The sequence below is a fragment of the Zalophus californianus genome, chromosome 14 (genome assembly GCF_009762305.2).
Source record: "Zalophus californianus isolate mZalCal1 chromosome 14, mZalCal1.pri.v2, whole genome shotgun sequence".
Lineage (NCBI taxonomy): Eukaryota > Metazoa > Chordata > Mammalia > Carnivora > Otariidae > Zalophus > Zalophus californianus.
Genome location: NC_045608.1, coordinates 20469004 through 20489363, shown reverse-complemented (window position 1 = coordinate 20489363; position 20360 = coordinate 20469004).

Here is a 20360-nt window from a genome sequence, read left to right as displayed (position 1 = left end):
GTTTGGAAAGCTGTGGTCCCTAAATGACACCAGCAAACAGATACTGATGTTCTGAGGCTGGAGAACCTGGCTCTACCAGACCTGGAGCTAACAGGATTTCAATTTGAGCTTTTAAATATTTCATACTCCCCCTGCAGATCTCAGAAGGAGGGCTGTGGGATTCACAGAGGTGGAGCCAGGGCTCCTCCTTGTCTTGCCTTTCCGGCCAGGATTTGAAAGGTAGCTCTGAGTGGAAATAAACAAAGAGATATATGGTGAGGAGGGTTTGTCTCTTTGAGGGGAGATGGGAGCAGTGAGGAGGGAACTCAGCAGCTGGGTTTGATAGGGAAAAAGAGTCAGGAGTCTCAATTCATAGATAAGGGAAATGAGGTCTCTTACCTGAGGCCACCCAGCAAGCCTGGGGAATCACTAGAATGCAGAACATTCCATTTCATGATGGCACAGGCAACCTCTCTCTTGATTTTGATGGCTCCTGGAGTCAAGCCTAGTTTGCCCCTTGCAGGACCCCCTAAATATTTTTAATAAACTCTATTAATACACGACATACCTGGAGAAAAGTGAACAAGTCTTAGTGTGCAGCTCAATGAATTTTCCCAAACAAAATGTGTGTATAACCTAAGCACTGAGCTCAATACACACAACATACCCAACCTGTCCCACCTCATCCCCAACCCCCAGTAGATTCTCAAACCCCCAAGTCACTACCCCCACCAAATAATATCACCCTCCTAACTCCTAACACATAGACTACTTCGCCCAGCTTTGAAACTTGATGTATGTAGACTCCCTTGCTATGGATTCCTTTGTGTCTGCTTCCTTTCACTCAAAATTATGTTTCTGAGTTTCAGTCATATTTTTAGAAGTATCTGTGGTTTGTTCAGAGTCATAGATGCTTAGTTTTCTACTGTGTGACTGTACCACAATTTATTTGCCATGCTTCCATTGTGAGGATTTGGGTTATTTCTAGTTGAGACTAATACAAATCTTACTGCTATAAACTTTCTTTTGCAAGTCTGTTAGTGCCCATGTGTATATATTTCTGCTAGATTTACACCAATAAGTGGAATTACTGGGTCACAGGATATGCATAAATTTGGCTTTCATAGTGCTGGCAAACAGATTTCACAAACAATTGGATTAACTTAATTTCCCACAAGCAATGTAATATTGTTCCAGATACTCCACATTCTCAGCAACACTGGGTATTTCCTAGTCTCTTAAATATTTTAACTATCATGGTGTGTGTGCAGTGGTACCACATTGTAATTTTAATCTGCATTTTCCTGTGGACTCCTGAAACTGAGCAGGTGCATTTATCAGTCATTTTGGTATCCATTTTGGTGAAGTGCTTGTTCCAGTCTTTTGCCCATTTCTCTGTAGGATTATCTGCTTTTTTTATATTGACTCTGAGAGTCCTTTATATGGTCTAGATATGAGTGATTGGTCATGTGTATGGATTTTAGATATTTTCTATCATTCTGTTTCTTACCATTCACTCTCTTAATGGTGCCTTTCAATGAACAGACATTATCAATTTTAATCTTAATTTAATGTAATTCATCTATTTTTTGGCCCTTACAATTATTTGTTGGGTGAAGGAACCCTAATGACACTAAATCCAACTTGGCTTAGCAGCCTAACTATTCTTATTTCACAAGCCTAAAATGAGGAAATCCAATAGTAGACAGTGCACTTAAAAGACTTTTGTATAAAAGCTGTCATCATCAAGACAGTATGGTACTGGCACAAAAACAGACACATAGATCAATGGAACAGAATCGAGAGCCCAGAAATGGACCCTCAACTCTATGGTCAACTAATCTTTGACAAAGCAGGAAAGAATGTCCAGTGGAAAAAAGACAGTCTCTTCAACAAATGGTGTTGGGAAAATTGGACAGCCACATGCAGAAGAATGAAACTGGACCATTTCCTTACACCACACACAAAAATAGACTCCAAATGGTTGAAAGACCTAAACGTGAGACAGGAGTCCATCAAAATCCTAGAGGAGAACACAGGCAACAACCTCTTCAACATCAACTGCAGCAACTTCTTCCTAGAAACATCACCAAAGGCACGGGAAGCCAGGGCAAAAATGAACTATTGGGATTTCATCAAGATAAAAAGCTTTTGCACAGCAAAAGAAACAGTCCAAAAAACCAAAAGACAACCGACAGAATGGGAGAAAATATTTGCAAATGACCTATCGGATAAAGGGCTAGTATCCAAAATCTATAGAGAACTTACCAAACTCAACACCCAAAGAACAAATAATCCAATCAAGAAATGGGCAGAAGACATGAACAGACATTTTTCCAAAGAAGACACCCAAATGGCCAACAGGCACATGAAAAAGTGCTCAACATCGCTCGGCATCAGGGAAATCCAAATCAAAACCTCAATGAGATACCACCTCACACCAGTCAGAATGGCTAAAATTAACAAGTCAGGAAACGACAGATGTTGGCGGGGATGTGGAGAAAGGGGAACCCTCCTACACTGTTGGTGGGAATGCAAGCTGGTGCAACCACTCTGGAAAACAGTACGGAGGTTCCTCAAACAGTTGAAATTAGAGCTACCATTCGATCCAGCAATTGCGCTACTGGGTATTAACCCCAAAGATACAAATGTAGGGACCCGAAGGGGTATGTGCACCCCAATGTTTATAGCAGCAATGTCCACAATAGCCAAACTGTGGAAAGAGCCAAGATGTCCATCGACAGATGAATGGATAAAGAAGAGTGGTATATATACACAATGGAATATTATGCAGCCATCAAAAGGAATGAGATCTTGCCATTTGCAACGACATGGATGGAACTGGAGGGTGTTATGCTGAGTGAAATAAGTCAATGAGAGAAAGACATGTATCATATGACCTCACTGATATGAGGCATTCTTAATCTCAGGAAACAAACTGAGGGTTGCTGGAGTAGGGGTGGGATGGGAGGGATGGGGTGGCTGGGTGATAGACATTGGGGAGGGTATGTGCTATGGTGAGCGCTGTGAATTGTGCAAGAGTGTTGAATCACAGATCTGTACTTCTGAAACAAATAACGCAACATATTTTAAGAAAAAAGAAAAAGAAGAAGATAGCAGGAGAGGAAGAATGAAGGGGAGTAAGTCAGAGGGGGAGACGAACCATGAGAGATGATGGACTCTGAAAACAAACTGAGGGTTCTAGAGAGGAGGAGGGTGGGGGGATGGGTTAGCCTGGTGATGGGTATTAAAGAGGGCACATTCTGCATAGAGCACTGGGTGTTATGAACAAACAATGAATCATGGAACACTACATCAAAAACTAATGATGTAATATATGGTGATTAACATAACAATAAAAAATTTAAAAAAAAAGAAAAGACTTTTGTATATAACATGTGATCTTTTGCACATAGCCAACTGCTGCCCCCAGGCAAATATTCACTCAGTCAACACATATTTCTTAGGGTCTACTCTATGCCAGACGCTGTCCTCCAGCACTGGAGATATGACAGCAATGAGCAAGAAAACCAAGTCCTTGTTCTCAAGAAGCTTACATTTTAGTAGGGGGCAGAGACCATGCACATGTCAACTGGTAGGAGGAATTACAGAGAAGTATTTCTAAATGCTAAAAGGAAAAACTGAAAGGGCAATAATGGTGGAGTGACTGGGAAAGGGTCAGAGAGACCTCTCCAGGGTGATGGTTGAGCTAGGAACTTAATGATAAGAAGGAAACTGCCTTGTAAAGTCTTAGAAAGAAGAAGGCTCCAGGAAAAAAAGGTGTGAAGACCCTGAGTGTTTCATGTGTTTCCTTTCCTTCACAGAGGAAGGAGGTGTGGCTTGTCCATATGAGGTGGGGGTAGGTGGAGAAGGAGATCCAGTTGGGTTGTGAAGGGCCATGGTCATAAGTTGAAACTGCAGGGAGAAATTGCATCAGATTTTCCATTTAAATGATGGCTCTAGCTGCTGGGTGGAGGATAGATTACAGCAGGGTGAAAAGGATGCTGGGAGAATACTAGGAAGCCCTGACAGCAGTTTGGGGGTTGGGGGATTGAAGGTGGCTCTGCTGTGGTTTCAGATGGGGTTGCAAGCAGAGACCAGCATAATTCTTGGGGGCTGGAAAGGAGTTGACAGAGTAAGACATCCATGTCCCTACAGGCATGCAGCTCACACTCAAGCCTCCTCAAGACAAAATCGGCAAAGACAGTAGTGTTTCCTACTGTTGTAAAAACCTTTCACAGAAGGAAATCCTTCTTGCCTTCCTAAAACCACAGTGTCTCAGAAGTGAAGGGGTCTCCTAGTACAGTCCCCCACACTTCTCCTCCTCTGGGTGCCTTCAGAACATCTCCAACAAGGAACTAGCCAGGTTCCACTTGAATATCCCTATGACAGGGAATTCATTACCCCCTAGGCAACTGCACAATCATCTTTGACTGGGCTAAACCTACCTTCTTAGTATTTCCACCTTAATTTGACCCTCCAGAAAAAAAGAAAGGGAGAGCGTGTCTAGACCTCTCATGTTGCGCAAGATAGCACTTCACCCTTCTGAGTCTAACAGAAAATTCCACCATGCTCTAACCTTAGTTCCTTACCTGTATGAGTAGCCTGCACAATGTTGGGCATCAAGCCATGCAACACATAACAGAATGAGCAGGACATGTTTTTAGCACATCAATGAAGTCACCCATGTATAATGCCTGGCAAAATGTAACCTCCCTCTGCATGGTGGTTGCTATTGCTTTCATGGTCACAATTATTATGTTCGTTTTTATCATTATCAGGAATAATAGCTTTGTGTTATCAAAGCTTGTTTTGTTTGGAGATCTGACCCATGTGCTCATCTGAATTTCTCCCAGGTATCAGACAACAGGACAGATGACATTTATCCTTATACTTGTGTCACTTTGCACCTGCTGTTCCTTCTACCTCCAACACCCTTCCCTCCTTCATTCTCTTGTAAACTTGCATTAACCATTCAGGAGTTGGCCCAGGTACCATCTTCTCTGTGCAACCCTCTTCATACTTCTCTTTCTGTCTCTCTCTGTCTCTGTCTGTCTGTCTGTCTGTCTCCTCTCTCTCTCTCTCTCTCACACACACACACACACACACACACACATACAGCAGGGGTGAGGCCCTTCCTCTACTGTGTGCATCACCATCAAAGCATTTCACATGGTGGGCTTGCATTCTTTTTTGTCCCTTGGTCAGCAGTCCCTAGATCAGCAATGGGCCTTCCCCTCTATGGTGCCTTCATAGAAAGAGAATATGACCACAGCTATGACACACTCGGCACTCACTATGTACTGGCTCTATGCTATGCATCTCCCCCTATCTCAACTCATCTCATCCTCACAAATATCCTAGAATGTAGGTGATCCTATTATCCCATTTTATAGACAAGAAAACCGAGGCTTGGAGAGGTGAAGTGACTCCTCACCAAGTTATCTACTGGTCCTGAGTGTGTCATCCCCTAAGGAAAGCTCATCCTGGCCAACACCCCACAAAGGTCAGACCTTGCCCCAGACAGACCTGTGGCTCCTTAACACTGAGCCTACCTTGTAAAGGTGCCTTCATTTGTGTCACTATTTGATGATGTCCATCTTCTCCACTAAATTCCCAGCTCCACAAGTTCAGGGAAAACATCTGCCTGCATCATCTTGCTATTCCCAGACCAGATAAATAATGGGTGCCCAAAAATAACTGGGGAAGAACAAGAGAAAGAAGGACATGGAGAAATGCCACATGAGAAGAACAAAGGGCAGAGACAAGTTCTCCTGGGGAGCCTCATCCAGGTGTGTAATTCTAGAACTGCTTGGGGGAAGAGGACCCTGGGGTCTGACACCTTACCCCCAGAGGAAGTGAGGCCCTCCATGGTCTTCCCTACCTGCCATAAACCTTTCCCTGCCCATATAGGTTCCTTTGGACCCACAGAGCAGAGCCCCCTGAGCTAAGGAGGCCTGTTCTCTGCCACCTGCATGCCTTCCCCTTCATCCTTAAACAAGCTAAGCTGTCTTGGCCCCATGCCTCCCTGCTGGGAGCTGAAGAAGCAATTAATCCTGCAGGGTCCCCCACTGCTCTTGGGAAGCAGAGACTCCTAGAAGCCTGACAGCTGTGTGCATTGGCACAGAGGGCCCGCCCAGACTGCTCTAAGTACAAGCTGGCCTGGAAGGGAGCTCAAGAGGGGGTGCCTTCCTGGGACAAGGAGTGAAAAGACAACTCTAGGAGAACATTTGTCCTCCCTCCTGCCACAACTGTCTAGTGAGGCCTTCGAAGAGATCAGTCACCCGAAGAAACAGTGAAGCAGACAGTAGCCCACCTAGAATTCCAAAGACCAGGGGATAAGACTTGGCTTGATCTCTAACATGCTGTGTGACTGTGTGACCTTGGGCAAGTCACTTAAACTCTCTGAATCGGGGCAATAATGGAATATAAGGTTATCGCCTTCTCAAAAGTATCAGGATCATTAAGTGAGAGTCATGTAAAGGGCTAATTGGTGCCTAGTACGTAGTTAACACTCAATAAATGGTAGCTATTATTATTTTGTGTTATTATCCATAGCTTTTAGTGCTAAATGAGATATTATAACTAAAGCTTCCAGATGGAACCTGACACAAAAATGTTGCTTAATATCTAATTTCCATCCCAAACTTGGAGTGCCACCAGTTAAAGGGGACTAGAGTGTCTATCCACCTTATGGTGCACAGTTAACCTTCTTAATGTTTGGATGGATGGATAGACGGATAGATGGGTAAATCTTGGGTAACATGATGCACATCTTCATGGTGACATCAGGAATATATATTCCCAGTCCTGAGAGCTAGCAGGCATGGATTTCTGGTCTGGTTGCAAGATATCGGGTACCATGGCTTCTGGGAAAGATGTTCTAGAATCCACAGAGCCAGATACACTGCACCCCACCCCACCACCAACTTCATTGATGCTCCCAGCGGATTCTGTCCCCACTTCCCAACAGGCATTGGGGCATCTTCTTTGGGAAATTCCCATCAGCCCCTGTGGGTCCTGATGCAGTTCTTATCTGCACCTAAATGTCCTCCCCCCACGTAAAATCCTAGAAGGTTGGAGATAAAAGGAAGATCTCAAGGATTAATGAATCCAACCCACTTGATGAGCAATAACAACCACAACGGTTTAAAGAACTCTAACTTCTAGGTAGTGTGTTCGTTATTTCATATGTGTAATCACATTCACTCTCAGGGCACTCTGAGAAGCAAGACCCTTTCTATACATAATGCACACGCACGCATTCTATCTATAATTCTCAATTAAAAGTATTAGATATTTTTATTTCTCAGAGTGACACAAAGCTCTCATGATGGCCAAAATTTAAATATCTTTTTCTAGGTTTCGTCCGCTACTGTGCTTTTCTGGGGCCCCAAACATGCAGTTAGTCCTCCTTTGAGGTGATTCAGCACTGCCTGCAGACAGGGAATATTATTGCAATTTTACAGACAAGTAAACATAAGTGCAGATAGGTGAGAAAGAAAGCTCTGCAGTTAGCAAGTGATAGAACCAAGGTTCCAACCCAGATCTGTTTGATTCCAAAACTCCCACCTCCCCTCTAATGAAACCTCCATCTTAAATGGCGAAATTGATACCCAGCAAGGGCAGGTGGCTTGCCCAAGGTCACACACATAGTCCAGAACCCAGGTTAGGATGCCTTCTCTTGGCTTCTTCAGTCAGTCAGATTCCAAAGCAATGTGTTCAAGGATTCTCTCAGGGTCCTTGCTCCCCAGTGTGGCACCTCTCTTTCCAGTCGTGGGGGAGCCCTGGGTGCACTCTGACCATCAGCAACATAAAACAGGTGAAAATATTTCAGTTAGATTTTTTTTCCTTTTGATGGCTGAGAATTTTCCAGGTCTGGGCACCTTTGAAATCTCCCAACGTCAGCCATCATGAGCTGTAACTGGCACCTCTGCTAATAAATTGAGAATGTCACATCTCCCAAACTGCATTATTACCGTTTATAATTTTGATTGTTCATTTGCATACGAAAATTAGCCCTGTGACATGCGTGAATTTTATTTTATTCTTGAACTAATTATAAACAAGAATGCCACATTATTTACATAACTAATTATTGTTCCTTATGTTCCCCTGTTTTTAAATGGGGGGCCCATTCTCCATTGGTTAACTATGCAGATGAAAAATCCAAGAACATTTCTAAAGTTTAGGAACTTGCTCTATTTGCATCAAATACAAATTCCTTTGAATGAGAGATAATATGCTTTCCATTTTAATAGGCCTAAATTAGGTTGATCTTAATTTATAGTTAATTTGAATGAATAATTCCTGTCTACCTGAGTCTGTTTTTTCAGCAGTTCATTGTAAATGTTTATTAACCCATAAATCTGCTGACTTCCTTTAGCTGATGATTTCAAGGGCCCCCCAAACTAGAAAGAGTATAATGCACGGAGGGGGGAAGCACAAGAGCAGTTAAGAACTCTGGTACTAGTCCCTGTGCTTCAAGTCACATGCTGTGTGCCTTTGGGCGAATACCTAAACCTCTCTGAGCCTCAGGTTTCTTAATCCTTAAATGAGTGGGCTGAATTAGATGGCTGCTAAGATTCTGACCCTCTCCAACATTATGGGAGAGGAGGAGGCAGAGATATCTAGGTGTCTTCTTCATCTTGCCTTTGATGAGAACTTCTCCCCCAATCTCTCTTTTAAGATTTTAAATCTGTCTCCACTCATGGGGAGCTGACCCATTTTACTGGCCACTATAAAAGAGAGGGAGAAGTTCCTACCAAGAAGGGGACTGGAAGGGCTGCCAAGCTAATGGTGGTGTTCAAGGCACTGGTGAACCTGAGGGAAGACAGGGGTTGGGCAGATCACATGGCTGGGATTCTGCAGGGGCTCCTCCTAGCTGGCAATCACACCACAAAGATATGAACCACACTGCTGTGTCTATGGGGAAAAAACCTTTGGAGTCCAAAAGACCTGGACTTCAACCTCTGAAAGATGACTTCACTTCTCTGAGACTCAGTGTGCCAAATAAGAAACACAATCCTACCTAGTTCCCAGGAAATTGCTGGAGGATTAAACGAGATAGTTATGTGCAAATTGCCTGGGACATAAACCGGTGCTCAAATGCTAAATCCTGCTCTTTCTGTTCATGATTTGACCTCTAGAGGGGAGGAAGAAGAAGATAAAGACACATGTCTCAAGTGCCTCCTCTTCAGATTTTGGCCCAAGAGTTGCTACTTCAAGGAAGCACTCTCTGACCTCCTGAACAAGGTCAGACTCCTCATTGGCGACTCTCAGAGATCTGTGCACCACGCTTCATGACAGTGATCACAATTATGATTTCACATTTCTTTGTGTGGTGTCTATCTTGACCATCACCACCACTCTCCTACATCCAACAGAGGTGGACGCCATGTCTTTTTTTTTTTTTGTCTCTATAATACTCAAGTCCCTGCCCCCAGCCAGTCTTCAATAAGTATTTGATGAAATAATGACTAAGTATTTGCCCTAGATTGTCTTATACCATCTTCACAAGATGGGCTCCACTACTGTCATGCCAATTTTATGGATGAGGAAATTGAGGCTCAAAAGGGAATATTCCCAGCTCAAGATTAAATGCAGACTAAATGGAGGATCTTGGATTTGAACACTGACCTTAAGAAGCTCAATCTCTTAGACTATTGTTTACCTGTCACCCAGAGAGATGGGGGAAGAGGAAGGACCAATAAGGCTGGGCTGAGAGGGTCCTGCCTCCGGAAGTCGTCCCAAGTTTCTTGCTTTGCCCATCTACTTAAAAGGGCGGTGACTGATCTTTGAGGCACTCTCCAGGCAGAAGAGCCTTGTGCAATCCCCAAGAAAAAGAAAGGCAGCTGAGAAGCATTGACATTGTGACATTTCTCTATAACTAGTAGCTAAAGGTCAATCTCCCTTTGTAGGAGGTGTAGCCACAATGTCAACAGCCCAACTCTCTTCAGGCATTAACCAGGCTCTGACTACCCCATTTTTGTTTTTAGATTTCCCCTATAGAAAAATATGACCCTCCCCAAAGCAGACAAATCATGCCGATTCTACAATTAAATCATTTCCTGAATCCTTGCTTCCTATGCTGTGCTGGGTACTGAGGACACCGGGATAAACAAGACCCAATATTAAAAGTTGACCATATAGATGGGGACTTCAAAGAGATGCTCAAGATAACCCAACTATCCCCGGACCCTGTAGTCCTCCCGCACCTGAAGCCACTGCACCCAATCACCCATCGTGTCAGATATGACCCCAGCGTCTGCTAATACTTCCTCCAGAGCATCTGCCACAATAGGGGGCAGGGAAGGAAACTAATCCCCCTTTACCCCACCTAGATTCTGGGATTCTTTTTGGCCCAAGGTAGGAAAAAGGACCACAGTCCTTGGACTGAGAACTTAGACTGCAGTCAGCCATGTGTTGATTTAATAGGCATATATTGCAAAATAATTACCTCCATAGCATTAGCTAATACCTCTACCCTGTTGTATAATTACCATTTCTTCTTTGTGGCGAAAACATTTAAGATCTACTCTCTTAGCAACTTTCAAGTATGTAATAGAACATTACTAACTATAATCACCACGCTGTACCTTAGATCCCCGGAATATGTATTCATTTTATAACTGGAAGTTTGCACCCTTTGACTGACATTCCCCCCATCCTCACCCCCAACCCTTGGTAATCACCATTCTACTCTGTATTTCTGTGAGTTTGGCTTTTTTCAGATTCTGTAAGAGACGTCAGACAGTATTTGTCTTTCTCTGTCTGACTTCTTTCACTTGGTATCATGCCCTGGAGGTATATCCACGTCATTGCAAATGGCAGGATCTCCTTCTTTCTCATGGCTGAATAATATTCCTGTGTGTGTGTGTGTGTGTGTGTGTGTGTGTGTGTGTGTCTCCCAACTTCTTTATCCATTTATCCATCTATGGACACTTCAGTTGTTTCCATGCCTTGGCTCTTGTGAGTAATGCTACAGCGAGCATGGGAGTGTAGATATCTTCACGAGATACCAGTTTCATTTTCTTGGATAAATCACAGAAGTGGGATTGCTGGATCATAAAGTAGTTCTTTTTTTTATATTTTTTTTAAGAACCTCCATCCTGTTTTCCACAGTTTGCATCCCCACCAACAGTGCAAGGGGGTTCCTTTTCCTCCACATCCTTGCCCACACTGGTTGTTGCTTGAGGTTTTGAGTTTAGCCATTCTGACAGGGGTACAGTGATATTTCATTGTGGTTTTGATTTGCATTTCTCTGACGATTAGCGATATTGAGCACCCTCTCGTGTACTTCCCCCCCTGCATTATTATATCAATCTGTAACTGATACACATTTGTATATCATTTTACGCTTCACCAAGCAACTTCTTATAAATCATTTCATCTGAGCCTCCATTCCTCATCTATTTAAAAAAAGATAAATTACTTTCTATTGCTCACACAATTAGCAAGGAAAGGGAGCCCTTGTTCTCATATTCATTCATTTACTCCCCTACCCTACACTCCCACATGCAATAAACGGTTAGGATGTGCTGGACGTACAATGTACCAAGCATTGTTCTAGCTGTTGTGTGTTCAAGAGGAAAAAATTAAAAACAAAAGACATAAATCCCTGCCCTCATTGAGCTTAAATTCTATTTTCCTTTTAAAATCCGCTTGTTCATTCCTCATCTTCTCCCTGAACACTTACCCTGCGGGCAAGTGAGGTCAGTCCTTTGCACTCAAGGGTCTGAGAATCTCAAGAGGTAGATAAAATTTGGGTTACTGCCCTTCACACCACCAGACAGGACTTCTAGAGATAAGAATAACAGAGACACGAATTCCCAATAGGTCCCAAGTGTGGACTTGAAACAAGTTTGGTTGAGGCAGGAGTGGAAATTAAATCCCTGATACATAGGTCAGTCCCCTGTTCTCTTGGCCTGGGATGGACTTTGCCTTCACACAATTATTCTTCTGCCAGATTGATATATTAATGTGTTCAAACAATTGTTTCTATAACTAAACAGAGGGTGCTGAATAGAACCTAAAACAAAGGTGTCTCTGTGAGCTGGAACCTATGACCTCTCCTCCAGGTGGTTCAAGATCAGACAGTAAGAATATGGCCATTACTTGGGTGTTTTAGGGTACACACACAGTTTTCCAAGCAGTCACGGAGCTCAGCAACCCCAAAGTGCCAGTGACTGTGGTCTGCGGTTTAGTGAATGATGCATCCTTTGTTTTTCTGAGTCGTATTATCTATTTATTATTCAAAAAAGGTTTGGAGTTGGAAGGACTGTGACTGGAATGAGCAGCAACTCTCACTTCTTGCCAACAACCTTTCTAGGATATTCCTGGAAGATGAGGACCATCAGAGCTTCTCAGGAACATCCATCAATACGGAGCTCAACACCTTACAAAGAAATCGAACCAAAAAGCCATGCCTTGTTAGAGACCCACGTTAGGAGCCAGGCTCATCAGCTCAGCTGAGGGGATGGGGGTGAGATCTTTGCTCCTGATGGCCTTGTGGTTCCTTCTGCCCCTTGAACACATGTGAGAAAGGACAGGGAAGGGAGGGGGGAGAGGAAGAAAGAGACAGAGAGATGCTATTGGAGAAACACTGTTGTTTTGACATGGTTTTCAAGTAATTGCAGTTACCAAGAAAGAAAATTGTTTTCCTTTCAGAAGTCAAGAGAGCACTTACTTCCCCTTCACCTCCCCCATCACTGTGTTTGCGCACACAAGGCTGTCAGCCTGTGGTTTTGTTACGTGCACATTTCTGTGTTGAGACATGGCCCTACACAGGCGTTGGGTGGAATAGCATATCCGTGATCCTGGCTTTAGTGACAAAGGGAGGCTGCTTCTAGTCTCCCCAGTAGGGCTTAGACTATGGCCACCGGCCGAACTGCCATGACCAACTAGAAAATGTAAGAGGGCAAATCAGACAATGGACTCCTACTCCTGGTTCTGGGTTCCCAGGCTGTGTGAGTGTGGGCAAGCATCTCTCCCTCTCTGGCTCTCAGGTACCATACCTTCAAAGTGAGGGGATTAACCCAAATGGATTCTGAGGCCATCCATCCCCACTGCTGACTTTCAGAAATTCCTCAAGCCAATTTTTTTTTTTCAAGGAGTGAAATCCAGCACATTTCTCACTTAAAATGGCCAAAAAAGGGATTTCTCCTCTGTTAAGCAATTACAGGGGCCAAGCAGCAGAAATTCCAGAATGTAAGAGCCTCAGCATAAGAAATACACTTTTGCCTCCCACGAGGCAAGCTGCTGACCTTCCAGAACCTTCCTCATTCACCACTTTACTTACTCACTCCTCCTAGCAACTGTAGGAGGTAAATACCATGGCTATCCCCAATTTACAGAGGAGAAAACTGAAGCACAGGGAAATAAAGTGACTCGTTCAAGGTCACCCAGAGGAAGAGGGACCCTAAACCCTAGCTGTTTGAGTCCAAATTATTTCCACTATCCTTGGCTGCCCCTCGAATGTCATTTTGAATATACAACCTGTCCTGACAACCCCCATTGACCTCAGGGAAAATGCCCAGGCTCTTCGATCCCCTCCAAAGTGGCTATTTCCCGACTTCCTGGGTGCCACATTCTCCTCTGCCAACTAGTTGTTTGGGTTTTGTTTTTTTTTTCTGGAATGCAGGTGATGCCAAGCTCCAGTTCCAAGCAAAGGGACCTAAGGCTGGCTTTTAATTAGGAGGCTCCTGATTGTTTGTTGTGACTTCAATAACAAGCATTCTGAGTCCTGGGGAAATCATTAAATAAACACACAGGCAACCAGGCTTGCTCAGGACTCATGCTAGATGAGAGAAGGAGGAAGGAGAGTTGATGTCCCTTCTCAAGGAGTGTCCTGCTGCTTCCGAGCCCAGGTCTAAGATACACGGGACCAGACTCTGGTCAAAGAGGGAAGCACCGGTCTGTTTCCACACCTCCTGTGCTGTACTCCCTACAAAGGGATGGAAAGCTACTCTGTCTTCTGTCTTTCTGCCCAGCCAGGGAAAGGTCTCAGAGTGTAAGTCTCAGAGCTGGAAGGGACTTAAAGACCACCCACTATCCCTCAAGCTCTGGACAGCTCCAAACATGAGACAGGGTTCTTTAGTTGAGACAAGTCCTGTGTCGCCACAACTCAAACCTCATTGGTCTTAAGTATTCTTCTCTCCTTAGACATCCACTGAGCACATATTTACTGAAGTTCATATTGTGGGTCAAGCTGGGTTAGATTCTGGGGACATAACGATGATCGGGAATAGTCCTTGTCTTCGGTGGGGTCATGGACACATCTCACAGTCCCCAAATTCTTGCCAGGTTTAGCACATACAGTTTCTTTAATTGTTTCTTTGGGGACACGATTCTGGTCACTCAGCAATTTGTCATCTCAGAGGTACAAACCTGACACATCTGTCCATCCCCTGGGAGATGCGATCATGCCCCACCTTACACACGCCCCAGACCCAAACTCACACGTTTACATTTCATCCATTCAAAAGACAGTTACTGAGTACCTACAGGGTACCAAGGGGCCAACTGAGAATAAAACCAGGAGTTGGTTTTGCTTCCCTGGAGCTTTCAGTCTGCTGAGAATGAGAGGCATTCATCAAACAGGTGTAAGTATAAACACAGCAGTGCCTTTGGTACCATGGGTGGTGTGGAAATGAGCAGCTGCAATGAAGGAGGGTAATATGGGGGGACCGACCCACCTAGGAGACACAGGGGGAGCTCCTGAAAAGAGGTGAGCTTTCCAAGCCCTAAAGAGTGAAACCTTGCAGCCACGTGATATCCAGACAGAAGGACAAGCGCAGGGTGGCCCCAGGATAACCATAGGGATGGTCTGTCCACAGATATGAAAGGAAGCCTTCCAGATGGAGTGAGGTAGGTGAGGGTGGAATGGCCCCAGATGGGGTTAGAAAAGGAGCCAGAGTTAGGTGGGCTCTTGTCCACCAAGCGGGGGCCTTGGAGATTTTCTCCAAGTGCAATGGAGAGCCACCAGAAGCTAAAAAGCAGGGAATGGTGTGAGCTGCTTCCTTTTTGAGGACACAGAGAAGAGGTAATTGTGGAAACAGAGGGAGGCCAGGAACAAGGCTCACACAGTGGGCCACGTCCCCATATCTTCACACACCCTTTACCCATATTCACACTCATCTGTGCTTTTATCATATACACTCAGAGCTTCAAGGGGAAATGGGCAGGCAAAATAGAGAGGCAGCTGGTCTGTAAGCATGCTAGGGCGTGGATGGGGTAGCCATGGGGCATTCTACCACTTCATCTCCCAGAAATACTTGGAAGCTCGTTGTCCCTATTTCATGGATCAGAATACTGAGGCTAAGGGAGGTTAGATGAGCCACCCACTGTCATACAGTGAGGACATGAGAGTGTCAACATTCTACCCCCAGAGCCCTGATTCCGGCACCAGATTCCCTCCTTTCAAAGTCAATTCCAGCAGACCCTGAAGGGCATCGTCTAGCTCCTGTCCATGCGGTGCTCCCTCGGCCCCCTGGTGACCTGGAAGTTCCCTTCTGTGTTATTTTCCTAGGGCCACAAACTGGGTGGCTTAGAACAATAGAAATGCATGGCCTCGCAGCTCTGGAGGCCGGAAGTCTGAAATCAAGGTGTCGGCAGGGCCACGCTCCCTTCGAAGGCTCTATGCAAGAAGGATCCACTTCAGGCCTCTCTCCAGGCTTCTGGTAGGTTCCCTGGCTTGTGGCAGCATAATTCCAGTCTTCACACAGAGTTTTCCCCATGTGTGTGTGTCTGTCTCCGAAGCTCCCCTTCTTATAAGAACGGCAGATATATTGGATGAGGGACCCACCCTACACCAGCATGACCTCATCTTACTAATTACATCAGCAGTGACCCCATTTCCGAAGTCCCCTTCTGGGGCACTAAGGGTTAGGACTTCAGCAGAGGAATTTGGACTGGGAGTAGGAAAACACAATTTCTATTATTCCTTCCAGTTCCATGTGTCTCCGTGTCTAGAGAGCAGGTGAGCCGTGAGGCTCTAATGGACACTGACCCACTGCAGATATCATGTCCCCTCCCTCCATTCTGTACCACCCACCAGCCACATCCCTCTGTGCCATGCCCAAGGCTCTGCTTTGGGTCCCGGTGTCATCCTGTATTAGTCACAGCCTGGGGCCTGGCTCCCCCGGTGCTGGAGAAGCCAGGAAGCAGGGAGGAAGCCCTCGTCCCTTCCAGAGGAGGCGGGTGAATATTTCATACAGTGCAAGAGAGTGGAATTCCATACAGCCACCTCCTGCAAATGCAACATGACACCTCATAATGGGGCAATATCAGTACAAATCCAGCCTCGCGGCAGCCGGGACCCTCCTAGTAATTCCTCACATATTGTGCTCACGTTACTGTAAATACAATTGCCAACTCAGGCTTCCATCGCTGCCAGCCGATCAGAGAGAATTATCCCATTTCTGCAGCTGAGAAGACTGAGACCCACAGAAGATAATGGCCCTCAATCATGCAGTGGGTGAGTGGTGACCCCCCCCCCCCCCGGGCAAGAGCCAAGGAAACAGAGAAGGAATGAGTAGGGCTGGTGTCCAGTGTTACCTCTCAGAAGAGGTGGGAGCAAGACAGAGAGGTCTAGTGGGTCAAGGCCTGGGGTAGGCGGTTTAGGGAAAAAAGGAACAGGTGCTGGGGTAGAAGCAGGAAAGAAATGGCACCCAAGGAAGTCATCAGGTTTGCCAGATGTGGGCAAGAGGTGAGTCGGGCATTAGGGGTGGGGCACTGGGCTTTGACAAAGAGAAATCCCAAGCCAGAGAGAGAGGGCTTTCATGCTCCCTCCTGATGGGCCCATCGGCAGGAGGGCCCAGTCAGAGCCTGGGAGAGTGAAGAACGTTTAGTCCCTAAAACAAAGGCTGAGCTTTAGGACAGTCTCCAGTTTGGGCAGAAAATCCTTAGCTTAACAAGGAACCAAGACTGGAGCCTGGATGTGGGGGGGGGGGGGGTGTCGGTTCTCTTCCTTTGGTCCCTCACACCAAGTCTATTCTTTTTCCTTCCCTGCTCTGCTCTGAGTCCCAGGAGGCTGACCCCTTGGGACCAATTGCTCAGTCTTCTAGCTTGGGGTGAGATAATGAAGATGGAGTCGGGGGGAGGGGGTCAGCCAGTACCAGATATCAAAAGGCCAGCGGGGATCTCAGAGGGACTTCTTGAGGATGAAGCCATCACAGAGGAAAGAGAGGCTGAAAGATAAATGCCTATGCTTCTTTCAGGCACCTGGATTCCACCATGCCTGAAGGCCTACTTCTAGAGTTTTCAATTAGATGATCCAACAAATTTCCCTTTTCCCTTTAAGCAAGTCCCTGCATCCTAAGAGTCCAGACTGGCTCAGGTGATCTTGCAGTCCTGGAAAAGGAGCCATTCACTTGTAACTGGACTGACCGTGGTTTTAATCACGGCTCTGCATGACCTTGGACAAGATACCCCATTCTCGGAGTCTGTTCTTTCACACCTACAATCTCCCCGGGTGAAGAACAAAATAGAATAATACTTGTAGAAGCACCAAGATCCTACTAGATACACCCAATAAATGAGTCTACCTCCAACTCTCTCCCCTTTCTGGGTCCCCAGATCCAAATAAGGAAACTGTAGATCCAAGCATCGATGAGCTCCCATGTTCCATGAGACAACCCCATACACTGTCCTCTACTGCCATTTTCTCCTCCACGCCTTGGAACAGTGGTAAAGAGCTCCCATCCTGTGGGGCCTAGTGCACATGGCAGGACATCCCTGGGCCTCCGATGCCTCAAATGTATAACGAAGATATGCATAGGACTTACCACATGCTGTGAAACTGAGTTCACATGCGTAACGGGTTAGAACAGAGCCCCGGACCTGATAAATGCTCAGTAAATACTGGTTATTTGGGTGGCGGTGGAGGTTTTAATCATAAGCAATATTGTGATGGTGGAGCATCTGGTTTTCTTTATACACCGTCTCATGCAGACCTTGACAGCACACCTCTGTGAGGCTGGTGATGTCCCAATAGCCCAGATGGGAAACAGCTCAGGGAGGCTGAGGTGCTTGCCCGAGTGTTGGGGCTGGGATCTGAACATGAGTGCCCGATCCCAAGATCACTGTGTCTAAGGAGTACACAGCACCACCACCTCCCCAGGGGATGGCGTCCCCACCCACGTTCTGCCAGCCACCATCTCTGAACTTAGAAAGGCGTCTTCTTGGCGCTCAGCAAGTGCAAGCCATCCAGAAAATGTTCCCAAGTTTGCTTCTCAAGCCATCCCCTTTTGCAAGCGCACTTTCTGTTCGTGTGAATGAAACCCACTAAATGGTATGGTGTCTGCTCTAATTATAGGCTCCCCAGCCTGTGCCAAGAGGAAGTTGCTTGATGTACACTTGAGTAGATTGCAAATCAGATTTTGTGAGTCGCCAGCATGAGGGAAGGAGGCCAAGTTCTCCTCCAGAACAAAATAATGGGAAAGGCTGCATCATGTGAGTGTTCCCGGCTCCTTTCCTGCCGGAGCAGGTGATGCCTTCTGCTCCCCAGGTACAGAGCCCTTTCCCCAGCTTCTTTTACTCTGCCTCTGGCCCTTTCCAGGAGCTGGGAAGCTAAGGGCAAGTGAGGGGAGCGGCACCGGCAGGTGCTGGGATGGAGGATGTGGTGCAAAACGGGAACAGTACTTTGCAATCAGAGGAAACTGGGTTCTGAGCGCAGCCCTGGGTCATTTCCGCTTTCGCTGCCTCTTGGAGTCTGAAGCTCATCATCTATCAATGGGGTAGCAGTGCTTGCCCAAAGATGATTCAAGGATGGGTGTCTCGGTGTTTAGTCAACGTTTATCCAATATTTACGCACAGCTTACTTTGCACTGCACTGTACCAGTTACTGCCGTGAGTAAGACGCCGTCCTGGGCTCCTTGGAACTCCTGGTCGAGCCAGGAGCAGGCCGTTGATACACATCCTTATCACACACTGTGATGGAGGAAAAAGAGGGGTCTGTGGAAGCAGGGCACTGATCCAGAACTGGCGAGTCAGGGAGGACTTCCTGGAGGAGGCACATCTAGGCTACTCAACCTCAACGGTGACTCAAATTAAGAAAGGATGAGAGAAGGAGTGATCTCCATGTGGGAAGAGCCATCTGAGGACCCAGAAAGGGAAGAATACAGCACATTCCAGAAACGCCATTTAGGATGGTCAAAGATTGGGAGGGAAATAGCCAAAATACAGAAATGTTTGGTGTGTTTTTTTTTTTATCATGGAATTCAATAGAGCCAGTCAAAATAACATCAACAAAGAATAATCTATAACACAGGGATTGTTCAGGAGGGTTTGGGTGAGCTACCATTGATATTGCCACATGGGTCCTAATGATGTAAAAAATAATAATAATAATATACATGTGAATGTGTTTAAAAGAGTCTGGAAAGATATACATAAAAATGAGAATAGTAATTATCTCCAAAGGATGGGATTATGGATGGATTTTCTTTCTTTTCTTTTTTTTAATGTCCCAATTTACTGCAATAAGCATGCATTGCATTTGTAATCAGAATATAGTTCTTTAAATAGTAGGAACGTTATTAATATAGATAGCGATATATATAGATCTAATTAGCCTAGCTGCAAGGATTATGTCTGATAATCGTGCCGAGCCTCTTTGAGATCTGCACGGCGGCCGACACCCCTTGCATGGGAATGCCGGTGCTCCTGCCAAGCTGGCCACAGCTCCTGGGTGCCCGGTGTCCCTCGCTTATCCCACACTTATCAGTGGGGCGACCCGCAGGGGCTGAGGCTGCTGAGCTCCAGCAGACCTGCCTTTACCTTCAAGGGCTCAGTGTGGTGGGGACACAGGCAGAAACATGGAGGATGCCAGTGACAGTGTGGTTAGAGCTCAGCCCAAGGAGGAAGAGCAGTCCACCCAGCGCTTCCAGCAGACATGCACGGCACACGTGTACACACACTCGGTGTGCTTCATTCAACTCACACCCCCACTCACACGCACTCGCCCACTGCACTTACCTCTTCTCTCCAGCCAGACACCAACACGTCCACGCTCACACTCACAGAGTCTTCCACTCAGCTCACACACTGTCACCCTCGCCAACCTGCTTGCACACACACTCAACTCACATGGCCACATTCATTCAACACACCCAACATACATGAGCTCACCAATACACACTTATACACACTCACACAGTCACCACACATAAGCTCACCACCAACACATACATACATTTACACACTTACACTCAACACACATAAGCTCACCAACACAGTCAACACACTCTCAAAGACACAAACTCACCAATGACATACTCATACATACACTTACACAATCAAAATACACATAAACTCGCCAACAACACACATACCTATGCACTTACACACTCACTACACATAAGCTCGAGAATACACACCCA